This window comes from Malaclemys terrapin, chromosome 8, assembly GCF_027887155.1.
Source record: "Malaclemys terrapin pileata isolate rMalTer1 chromosome 8, rMalTer1.hap1, whole genome shotgun sequence".
In the NCBI taxonomy this organism is placed as follows: domain Eukaryota; kingdom Metazoa; phylum Chordata; order Testudines; family Emydidae; genus Malaclemys; species Malaclemys terrapin.
Window position 1 is genome coordinate 94,741,548 of NC_071512.1, and position 12,638 is coordinate 94,754,185.

At 40.5% G+C, this 12,638-nt stretch overlaps 1 pseudogene; it reads left to right on the forward strand.

The window, feature by feature from the left end:
• The window catches only part of LOC128842467 (FRAS1-related extracellular matrix protein 1-like), a 97,132-nt pseudogene that overhangs the window by 25,529 nt on the left and 58,965 nt on the right, over positions 1-12,638 (forward strand).

Below are 12,638 nucleotides of genomic sequence, written 5' to 3' on the forward strand. Positions count from 1 at the left end.
TTCCTTAGTTGCTTTGTCTGTTGTTGAAGCAAGGGGGAAAGCTCTCCTCCTCCTAAGGGAAAGTTACTTTTCTTCATAAGCTTCCTTATATCTCAGTGAATAGTCAGTGGTTTTCTGTAGCCCCTGTGCTGTCCCAGTATTTGTTTATAGGGATGTAAAGGCAGCAAACTTTTCTCAGGCAGGCAGACAGAGAAAGCTTTTCATTCTAGTTGGAGTTTGAGGAGATGAGAGAGAGGCTCTAAACACTTTTACATTATCTATCTATGGTTTTACTCACTGAAGTGGGCAGTATTTTATGAGCAACGTGATGGAAACAAACATGTTGTTAAATTGGTTTTCTTCCTGCTGTTTGATTCACAGCACCAGGTCAGAAATATTATGATTCACCTGCTAGTGCTAACTACCTTTCATCAAGCTATAGTGCTATTGAGTAGACTTGCAACCTTTTTAGTACAAGCTTTTCAGAGAAGGTAACTCATGCCAAGTAGATTTTGGCAGTACTGTTAAGCTCTAAAACAGGGACTCTTGGGACCTGTGAATCCTACTGATGTGAATGTCAAGCCCAAAAGCCTTCCCGAGGAATGAATGATGATGTTATCTGTGACCACACATTCCCCATTGACCTTGTCTCTCTGACATGCTCTCTTCCTGTCTACTTCCTTGAGAATGGCTTTGTCTCCTTGTCTTTTATTTTGCTGGGTTGCTGTTAGTTTGCTGTTCACATGGTTGTGAGTTTCTGTGGTACGACACATCCACATGCTGCAGACAGCAGATGCAGTTACACATGTGTAGGGAGCTGGGAGTAGAACTTAGGTGATTCAGTTCCAAACATACAGGCCTCCGCCGCTGAGCGTAAGGAGAACTCCTATAACTGAAATTAGTAGTAAGTCACTTTATCATCTCCATGGATGAGCCACTACAGGGCAACAGCACCCCTACTCGTACACACAAAGCGAATACATCCCGGTGGTTATTGATGCTTTTGTTTCATTGTTGGACTGTAGGTTTGTGTATGGAGGCTTCTTTGCAGGGCCAGCTCCAGGCACCAGCACAGGAAGCAGGTGCTTGGGGTGGCCAATGGAAAGGGGCGGCACGTCCAGGTTTTCGGCGGCAATTCAGCGCCGGGTCCCTCGGTCCCTCTCGGAGGGAAGGACCGGCCACTGAATTGCCACCAAAGAATGAAGTGGCATGGTAGAGCTGCCTCCAAAGTGCTGCCATTCACGGCTTTATCTTTTTTTTTTTTTAATTTTTTTTTTTTCTTCACCGTTTGGGGTGGCAAAAAAGCTGAAGCCAGCCCTGCGTCTTTGTGTTTGGAATCCTTGGGTGTTTTGAGCCGGTCTGCCTGCGAAGGAAGAGGAGCCTCTGTTTAGTACTTCTGAGGGTTTTAGAACTCATTTGAGGGGCTTTGAAAGCACAGAAGGACTATATGTGCTGATCCAGATTCCAAGCAGGGTTGGGCGAGCCACCTAGTTAAATAAGATCACCTGCATATGTGTTCACTTGTCTCTTGTATCAAACTGAGATGCACTTTTTTGCGGTTAAGAAAAGATTGGTTAAAGATACTTCTGCCCAAACCTCCCTCCTATACAAGGAAATAAAAGTAGATCACAATATCCTCCTGCTCAGTTATGGTGCTTACTCTACTGTCTGGTAAATGGCCTATATTTTTTTGCTTAGTTGGTTTTTAATATCTAACTATGCTTCTCCAAGAAAAGTATAGGTCTCATCTGATTACTAAAACAGGTGGTGTTTACCTGACTAAAGCAGAGATGGGCTGTCATGGTTCTATGTGGGTACAACATTGAAAGCTGTTTCCACCCCGTCACAGAACAGCAACAATAATCAGAACCAGTACTACCTTCTCCACATCCATGTGGTGTGATAGCACCATCTGAAAGTTAACATGGGGCAATGCAGGTGGGTTTCTTTCTGGTGAGACGTGCGGATGAAATCTGGGAGGCAGACTCTGAACCTGCACTGAGAATGGTTGCAGATCAGTAGGAAATCCAATATAGACACTCCTATGCCAGAGTCTGCCTTTGAAATACTTGTTAGTTGCTGACATGTTAAACTAATTATTTTCCTGTGTATATTATTTTGCTATTCCTTATAGTTCCTCAGTGCATTTTGTGAGCTCATCACTGTTTTAGATTTTCACCAATCATCTAACAACAGAGGAAGGTGCCAGTTTCTTCATCTCTGGGGAGAATCTAATGGTGTCAGACTTGGACACCAGGGATGATTCATAGATTCATAGATTCTAGGACTGGAAGGGACCTCGAGAGGTCATCGAGTCCAGTCCCCTGCCCGCATGGCAGGACCAAATACCGTCTAGACCATCCCTGATAGACATTTATCTAACCTACTCTTAAATATCTCCAGAGATGGACATTCCACAACCTCCCTAGGCAATTTATTCCAGTGTTTAACCACCCTGACAGTTAGGAACTTTTTCCTAATGTCCAACCTAGACCTCCCTTGCTGCAGTTTAAACCCATTGCTTCTGGTTCTATCCTTAGAGGCTAAGGTGAACAAGTTTTCTCCCTCCTCCTTATGACACCCTTTTAAATACCTGAAAACTGCTATCATGTCCCCTCTCAGTCTTCTCTTTTCCAAACTAAACAAACCCAATTCTTTCAGCCTTCCTTCATAGGTCATGTTCTCAAGACCTTTAATCATTCTTGTTGCTCTTCTCTGGACCCTTTCCAATTTCTCCACATCTTTTTTAAAATGCGGTGCCCAGAACTGGACACAATACTCCAGCTGAGGCCTAACCAGAGCAGAGTAGAGCGGAAGAATGACTTCTCGTGTCTTGCTCACAACACACCTGTTAATACATCCCAGAATCATGTTTGCTTTTTTTTGCAACAGCATCACACTGTTGACTCATATTTAGCTTGTGGTCCACTATAACCCCTAGATCCCTTTCTGCCGTACTCCTTCCTAGACAGTCTCTTCCCATTCTGTATGTGTGAAACTGATTTTTCCTTCCTAAGTGGAGCACTTTGCATTTGTCTTTGTTAAACTTCATCCTGTTTACCTCAGCCCATTTCTCCAATTTGTCCAGATCATTTTGAATTATGACCCTGTCCTCCAAAGTAGTTGCAATCCCTCCCAGTTTGGTATCATCCGCAAACTTAATAAGCGTACTTTCTATGCCAATATCTAAGTCGTTGATGAAGATATTGAACAGCGCCGGTCCCAAAACAGACCCCTGCGGTACCCCACTCGTTATGCCTTTCCAGCAGGATTGGGAACCATTAATAACAACTCTCTGAGTACGGTTATCCAGCCAGTTATGCACCCACCTTATAGTAGCCCCATCTAAATTGTATTTGCCTAGTTTATCGATAAGAATATCATGCGAGACCGTATCAAATGCCTTACTAAAGTCTAGGTATACCACATCCACAGCCTCACACTTATCCACAAGGCTCGTTATCCTATCAAAGAAAGCTATCAGATTGGTTTGACATGATTTGTTCTTCACAAATCCATGCTGGCTATTCCCTATCACCTTACCACCTTCCAAGTGTTTGCAGATGATTTCCTTAATTACTTGCTCCATTATCTTCCCTGGCACAGAAGTTAAACTAACTGGTCTGTAGTTTCCTGGGTTGTTTTTATTTCCCTTTTTATAGATGGGCACTATATTTGCCCTTTTCCAGTCGTCTGGAATCTCTCCAGTCTCCCATGATTTTCCAAAGATAATAGCTAGAGGCTCAGATACCTCCTCTATTAGCTCCTTGAGTATTCTAGGATGCATTTCATCAGGCCCTGGTGACTTGCAGGCATCTAACTTTTCTAAGTGATTTTTAACTTGTTCTTTTTTTATTTTATCTGCTAAACCTACCCCCTTCCCATTAGCATTCACTATGTTAGGTATTCCTTCAGACTTCTCGGTGAAGACCGAAACAAAGAAGTCATTAAGCATCTCTGCCATTTCCAAGTTTCCTGTTACTGTTTCTCCCTCTTCACTAAGCAGTGGGCCTACCCTGTCTTTGGTCTTCCTCTTGCTTCTAATGTATTGATAAAACGTCTTCTTGTTTCCCTTTATTCCCGTAGCTAGTTTGAGCTCATTTTGTGCCTTTGCCTTTCTAATCTTGCCCCTGCATTCCTGTGTTGTTTGCCTATATTCATCCTTTGTAATCTGTCCCAGTTTCCATTTTTTATATGACTCCTTTTTATTTTTTAGATCATGCAAGATCTCATGGTTAAGCCAAGGTGGTCTTTTGCCACATTTTCTATCTTTCCTAACCAGCGGAATAGCTTGCTTTTGGGCTCTTAATAGTGTCCCTTTGAAAAACTGCCAACTCTCCTCAGTTGTTTTTCCCCTCAGTCTTGATCTTCGAATCCAGCTGAAGAAACGTCCTCAATATGGGCACATTGAACTGTATGGACTCATTATGCAGGAAGGAGATATGTTTACCCTTGAGGATTTACAGTCTTACAAAGTCAGGTAATGCATTTGGATTCTACCTTTAAAAAAAAAAAAAAAAAAATCTCTGCATTGCAAATAATGTTTCCGTTTCAAAAGAATTAACAATGGTTCTGTTTCTGCAATAGAATTTTTTTGGGAAAAAATCATTGTCATTAATTTTAGAGTACATTTAGAAAACAGGGCTATCTAAATTGAATACTGTCCAAAAATATACATGACTAGGGGTATTGGGTTCTTCACCTATTAGAGGTGAGGACATAAATGTCTTTTACATCATGTCACGTCATGCAAGACATTTTCACAATTATGCACACATGGGATTTTTTCTTTGTTTATATTCACTAGTGAAGACAATTGTGATTCATGTCATGGACTCATCTCTGTCGCTTACCTCTGAACCACTGAATAATTATCATGGTACAGATCCTCAGCTGGCATAAATCAGTGTAACTTCACTGAATCCAATGGAGTGATGCTGTTTTATGCTGGCTGAGGCTCTAGACCAATATGCTAAGATTAAACAGAAGCATCTCCCAGGATCATTTGTAAGTGGTGGGCATCGCTAGACCTTAGTCCTTCCCCCCACCTTCTATTTATAGGTTTCTAATATTCACTACTTAATGAATATCACTTTTCATTATAATTATGTTAAAAGGTACCAGCATGATGATTCAGAAACCCTTGAAGATATAGTCATATTTCCAGCAACAGATGGATTTAACACTGCAGATGGAGTGTTAAGAGTGCAGGTAATAACAAATTCAGCAATGTACTGTACTGAAATATAATTGGAAAGTATTAATCACATATTGGTTACTTCAGCTCGACTAAGTAGATTTTTAATTTCCATCAATCTTTTTACCAGATTTCCCGGAAAGGTTTCTGCTTAGGCTGAGTTTGACTCCTGGATGAAATGTCTATAAAACAACTCCAGAGTTATTAATGACTAAAGCCCTGATCTTGAAAAGACTTATGCACATGCTTAACTATACACACTAGGAGTAGATCCATTGAAGTTAATAAGACTGCTCACCGTGTGTGTCTAGCTAAGCATGTGCATAAGTCTTTGCAGGATCAGGAGCCTACCTATAGACCAAAATGGGAAAAGACACTTTGGTTTTCTCTCTTCCTAGTAGCTATTTTCTCCTGCTATTGAACCTTCTCAAATCCTGTGTAATAGACTGCTACCTATTTAAAACCACGGTAGAAATTTACCTTAGCCCTTTTAAAATCTGTCTTTGAACACGTAAATGCAGTTGCACTAGGAGCCCAGTTGGCATTTCAAAGGGACTCTTGCCTAAGTAAGGAGTGCAAGATAGAGTGTTTTGGTGACTGTTAGTTGTATGCTTTGTTCTCATGCAGATAGATTTCCTTCACTGTAATTCTACAAAACACTACTTCATTTGTGAAGTTAGAAAATAGATAGATTAAATGATGTAATCCATATTCCTCCCTTGGGGAATCTATAGAACAGTGAACTTTGGAGTATTGAGTTCTGAATAGAGCTGTTGGAATTTTTCACAGAAAATTTCAATTTGTTGGCAGAAATTCAAAATCAGAAAAATTGTGGATGAAGAGTGAACGATTTCTGTTTGGAACTGCTGTCACAGAGCCTTATGGGGACTTGTAGATCATGTGCCTCGTGCTCACATTCTCCTTTATAGGCCAGACTCCCTGATTGGACTACATATCCCACGATGCACCATGGATTCTCCTTTTGGAGAGAAGGCCCACCATGGTGGGGGAGTGCACCATGGGAGATGTAATTTGGCCAAGGAACCCTGCCCACAGAGGAGAATAGGGATAAAAGTCAACCAAACTGCAACTCACATGAGTCACCATGGCTGCACAGCCAAATTAAAATATTTAGGTTTTTGGGCATTCTTCCCCCACACCAGCTCCACCAACGAAAAATCAATTTTTTTCTGTGGAAAGCAGATGCTTTCATGAAAAACTTTGTTCAGTTGAAAACCCCATTTTCTGTTGAATAATCTTGATGGACATTTTTTGTATGGCTGTAGGTCTGAAATATAATGCAAAATGCCATAAGTAATGTTAAAGTTTAATATTTTATCTGAGAAGCTAGATGTCCAGACATAGATGAAGGTGGAGTTAAGGCTGAGAGAATATACCATCAGAGTGAATAAAACTAATGACAACATTGTAGTTTAAAATAAAAAACAAGTGTTGGGAACCCAGGAATTCAGAATTGAGATGAAACGTAAAAGCAACCCAAACCTGTTGCCACCTCCCCCCCTAAATTCTCTTCCCTGGTCCCTACCTCATCCTTCAATAAAAGGCTAAAGTGTTGAAGGAAAGGGAGGTAGAAAATAAGTCTTAAAATGGAAGTGTAGGCTCACTCTTAACTATTGCATCTCAACTAATTGCTCCATAACATGAAATAGTCTTTGTAACCTCCTCTGCACTGTGAGTTTGCTATTCAGGATGCTGATAGAAATGAGGTATTTACATAATAGCTCATCACGATGTTTTTGGTAAAGTTACATTCAATGGAAAATATTTAATTTTTTTATTTGCACTCTAATTGGAACACATTTTGTAGGATTTCACCTAATTGCTTGGGAACAAATCCACCAGCATCACCGATGTCCAAAGTTACTGATAGATCCCAGATCCCAGAGAGAGACTCAGATGCTAAACATTTGACCATAACAATTAGAATAAACAGCAGCTGATAACCATTATGGATCAAATAACCTTCCCAGAGTGTGAAGTGTGCTACATGAATATATCTGAGAGGCAACAGTTTATCACTTGCTTGTTAGATGAGCTCCCCCATATGAGTGACAGAGGAAATAAGGTTGTTGTTAGAATAAAATCTAGGCCAATACTGCTTTTTGGACTTTGAACTATACATGAAAATATCTCTCCTCTCCCTCCCCTTCTCATTCTTTCAAGATTATACCAGTTAATGATAAGCCCCCAGAGCTACAGGCAGGATTAGAATCAAGACTGGAGTGTCTGGAGGGAGGACACGTTGTTATCACCACAGAATACCTTTATGCAACAGATGCTGATAGCGATGACACAAAATTGACATACATGATTGCTCGTGCTCCAGCGCATGGGGTGATTCAAAAGAGAGGATTCATGGTGGATAAATTCTTCCAGCTGGATGTCACTCAGAGATTGATCACTTACATACATACGGGTAATATACAATTTTGATTTTCACAGTTTGCTTGTTCCTTATTAAGCGCTACCTCTCTATTTTTTTTTATTACTAAATGCCACCACAACTATGGATTATTGTATTATGGTCTGTTTCTATTTTTTTTATTGTAAGCCTTCTTATCAAGAGGTCTATAACTCTGTGATTAAAACTTGCTTGAGGCTGGAGCCTGTTGTCAAAGAAGATTTGGCTCTTTCCAGCTGGTTAGATTGTATTTTGGTTAGTTTCAGATTCCTCTCTTGGACTCCTATTTTAGGGCCAGATTGTGCTACTGTCATTCACTTTGACTTCAGTGCATGTTTGTGTAGCGACATACCATCACAACAGCTTGACACAGGCATCTCATAGGTGTCCGAAACAAACATTTAATCACCTGCTAATGTGAGTGATTTCATACAGTTTGTTTCTACCCAAAGTATTTGTTGAGCCCTAGACCTGCCCTGTGCTACTTGCACTGAGTTACCTGGGCACTACAGGATGAGTTAAGGGTGGAATAGCTGCCTGAATTGTCCTTGTCTTTGCTGTTTTGAATCAAACCAATATTTAGAGTGTTACATTTTCAGTGAAATTATCTCATGCAACTTTTCTGATTTCACTTTAAAACTGTGTTTGTATATACTAATGCGTATTAGAAGAAGTCTCCGCCAACCCCCTTTCTTGTGCAGTTTCGGTTGCAATAAAGAACATCAAAACACTGTCTTTTAAAATACTTTAATTACAGTAGGAAAAAAATTCTTGTTTCTCACTGGTGGTTTTTCTTTTTCGCTTTTATGTCCATATACATTATCATTCAATTCCTCCTGCACAGCAGCAAGAATGCTACTGTTGTACAGATTTCAAGCACAGCAGATTATTGTTCGTGCCATCAGCCTGGAGAAGAGAACTACTTCAATACATTAATCTTTCTTTCAAGTTCAAAACCACCTGCTTTCCCCTCTCCTCCCCCACCCTGTGACTGTAGCAGCCTTTGCGATGGGAGACTGCTCTCTCTGTTGCTCTGCTCTTTTTCCCAAGAACACTGCTATTCATCCTATGGGCAGATTGGGCACTCGAAATATTGCCAGTTTGCACACTAGCATTCTGTATGCTCATCTTGGTGGGTACTGTTTTGTCAGTAGATGCCTCCTAGTGATTGTTAAATAATATATCTCCACCTTGAGATCAGCTGCAGCAAGTCTTTATGGAAGTAGGGGGCTTTTGTGTTCTCTTGAATTTTCTGACACTGTATTCTATTCTACGGGATTTTTTTTAGCCCTTTTGTTTTCTTAAAGATAAAGCTGTTTTTAAGAATATTGACCTGCCTGAAAAGAAAAGCTGTAACCTGTTAGTTGATAAAGACCACCCAGTCTAGAGAAATGAATTCTGCTTATATACTGCTATTATTTTAGTACAGTATGGTATATACAACTTTTTTTTTAAAGATGGGCAATAAAATTGTTCCCTTTATAATGCTTTCTACATGTGGCACTTATTGCCTATTGTACTAAACAGAAGATTTTTATTATAAAAAGGGTTTGTGCACTGCACAGGATTAGAAGATCAGATTTCCAGCCTCCCCACAGTGGACTGTGTTGTGTAGGGCAGGTCAAAAATTTTCTGTTGAAATTGATTGTAAATGAAAACTAGGTTTCTGACCAAGTGAATTTTTTATTTAAAAAGTGTGTGTGTGTGTGTGTGTGTGTGTGTGTTCTATAGAAAATTTAGATATATTTTTTTGTCAACACTGAACTATTTCAATTTTTGGATACCTCTTTCAGTATTGGAATTTCTGCCAAAAATTCAAACATTTCTGTGGAAAGTTTAGATGAAAAGAATTTTGGAGGGCATCTGTCAAAATCTTGTGAAGGGACACGGTGAGAACACATTTTTTTGACCAGCTCTAGTACCTGTTACATTTTAGACATTCCTGACTCCATTTGTTTTTTTGTGGCTCTAGACCATGACTGAGAAACCAGACATCTGAGTTATGTTCCTGGCTTTGTCACAGACTTCCTGTGTGACCTTGGACCTAATTTTTTAAAGTATCTACTAATTTTGGGTGCATCCATTTTTTGGGGGCAGACATTCAACTGGAGACCCTTATGTCCTGACTTTAAGAGATTATGAGCACCCACAACTTCAGTCAGAACTGTGGGTGCTCAACATCTCTGAAAGTCAGAGAAAAACTAGCTGATGATATTGAAAGCTTATACCTTAAACTCTTTGACTCTGTTCTTCCATTTGTAAAATGGACATGATAATACAGGACTTCCTTACCTGACAGGCTTGTTGTGATGTTTAGTTCATTAAAGTATGCAAAGAGCTTTGAGCTCCTCACACTGAAGACACTATAAAAGGGATAATCCTATGCACTATTTCACATGTTATTCTAGTATTAACTTTCCAGTAATATAGCTTACAGGTTTGCTATGTGGGAGAGCATTAAATGGCACTACTTAGGGGTTTGTTGGGCTGGCCTTTTAAATTCAATGGCTGCTATGAGACTGAATTTTATTTGACAGCCAAATCTAAAACATTTCCAAATACACACAAGTTCCTTTGTTTTTTGCTCCAAAGTCCTCGGCCTTTGAAGATACTTGATTGATTTATTGTTTTTCAAGGAAAGATCAGATGATCTTTTCTACTCTTCTTGTATGCTCTCCTGTGAGTGTGATTTCAGTATCTCTATTCTCTGTTTCTTTCTAGGAGGTGAAATAGGACATAGCCTTTGTGACGACAACTTGACCCTCATTGTCCCAGATGGAGAGGCTGGTACAGTGGATAGTTGTTGTTTTAATAAAGCTCTCCCTCCACCATTACCTCTTCACACCAGTCTCCCAATCTGTGATCTGAACATCACAGTCCTCCCCATCAACAACCAACGTCCCACCATTCATCTGGGTATGTTTACTAACCGTTTCACATTTCAATGTATTCAATCTGAACTACCGGACTATAATTTTTTCCACATTATAATTCAGAAGGTAGATTTCTCGCCCTACTCTGGTTTGGAGTTACTGTGATGACACCAGAATACACACCCAAAGCTTGGAAGTGCTGTGCTGTACTCCAGGTTGTATAGTTTTTCATGACACAGGATGGAGAGCTGTGCTGTCATAAACCTCAATGCACAGGACCCAATAGACATGGAATGCTTCTGTTCAGAGATCAGTCATGCTACCAAAACCATTTGACTAACTGGTAAACTGAGCTATCTGCTGCTTTGCAGACAATGTAGTATTTGCTTTTTGGTTTGCCTCCACGCATTGCTCCAAATCCTAATTGTGAAGAATCCAAATTTTGAAGTATAGACAGCATCTAATCCAATTTATCCCATTCACTTTGCCAGTGCAAATAACACTGACAGTTTAGAGAAAATACTTAATTTGGCTAAGTCTTTCTAGTTTACTTCTCAAAATATTAAACATTCTAAAGGCAACAAAAAACCCTACACACAACAGGCATTAGGTGTCTATAACATTAATCTGCTTTTTCAAGTTAATTACAATAGGCCAGATACTGCTGTCTTTAGACAAAACTTTTGCTGAAGGCAATGGGAGTTTGCCTGAGGAAGGTCTGCAGGATCAGGCCCAATTTTATTATTTGCCCTACTGTTTAACAGTAGCATTTCAACATGGTTTAAAAATAGCATTTCAGCTCCTAAGCGAAATACAGAACACTGGGGGCTAAATTGTGGACAATATTGTAGCTTGTGGCCTCTTTCTCCTTCCACTGCTCAGGTGATGTAAAAGGGCTGGATTCTGGCTGTAGCTGGGCAGTGGAGAATTCCTATTTGTGGAGAGGAACACTCTGCTGGTATAAAGCTGCTGAAGCTGGCTCCTGTACCAATTGCTACCCTAGTGAGGCAGGAGTGTGGTGCTCTGTCATGCTAGCTGAGTAATTTAGAGCCACCTCAAGGCTGCTCTAACAGATGCCAGGGCCAGGTGCACAGAAGTAGGACTCCAACCCACTATTCTAAGCAGAGTTTGGATTTAGGGCAGAATTGTGCCCTGTGGCTTTAAGCCACTGTGCAGTAGTAGAGAATGTAGAGGTGGTAATTTGCAGTCACTGTCCCAGGGGCGGGCCCTAGACCTGCTCTGGCTCTGGAGAAGAGCATACAGTGGCAACTGCTTCTAAAACTTTTTAGTAGCTTGCAGCATGTGCTTGCCCTGTCTGTCCATGCTCCCAGTGGATTTCTAGCATGGCTGTCAGCATTACGATATCAGGGTCCTTCTACACAGAGGGAGCTCAGTGATACGTACTGTGCATATCCTCTGCATGGTCACACAAAATGGGAGAAGACTCACTCTTCCCCTCACCTTGTACATCTGAACAGGCTAGGTACAGTCTAGTCCTAAGTGACTGCTCCATTTGGAAAACATGAGTGAAGAGACTAGAGTAGAACAGGTTAGAAGTCAGAAAGCCTGAATGAGAATAGATGTAGAGATGGATTCAAAAATCCACATCTGGTTTTGAAACTTCGCAAGGCTTTTGAGACCCTGTGCTCTTTGAGTGAGGGCTATCTGTAGAATAGAGTTTATCAGAAATTACCCATGTCAATTCTGACTCCTGTATAATCCCATTCCCACTGACAGAAAGCACATATAAAAAGATCCCTCTGCAGTGGATCCTTTAAAACCACCAGATCAGAGCAGGTGATTAACTACTATGCTTTCATAGCCTAGATCTCTGGTAATGATTACTGACAATCTCCAGTTATAACAAGGGTGATATACGTTTAGTGCTGCAATGTTATGCTGTGCAATGGTCGTTATTCTGCTCACTTTCCAGGGAAATCATTTTCCTGGCTCACTTTTTTTTGTTTTCAAATGAGTGCTTAAAGATGTTCCTTTCAAAGATGTGTGCTGGCAAGTCACAATACCGCTGAGGATGGAAGGTCCGTAGCTCCAGTAGGAGGAAGAAACTTGGAAAAATGGAGTTGGTGCGGAAGAGTGAACAAGGTCACTGGTGACTGTGCTCCGCTCCATCTGTGCAGGTACACTTCTAGCAGAAGTATTTCAGCAA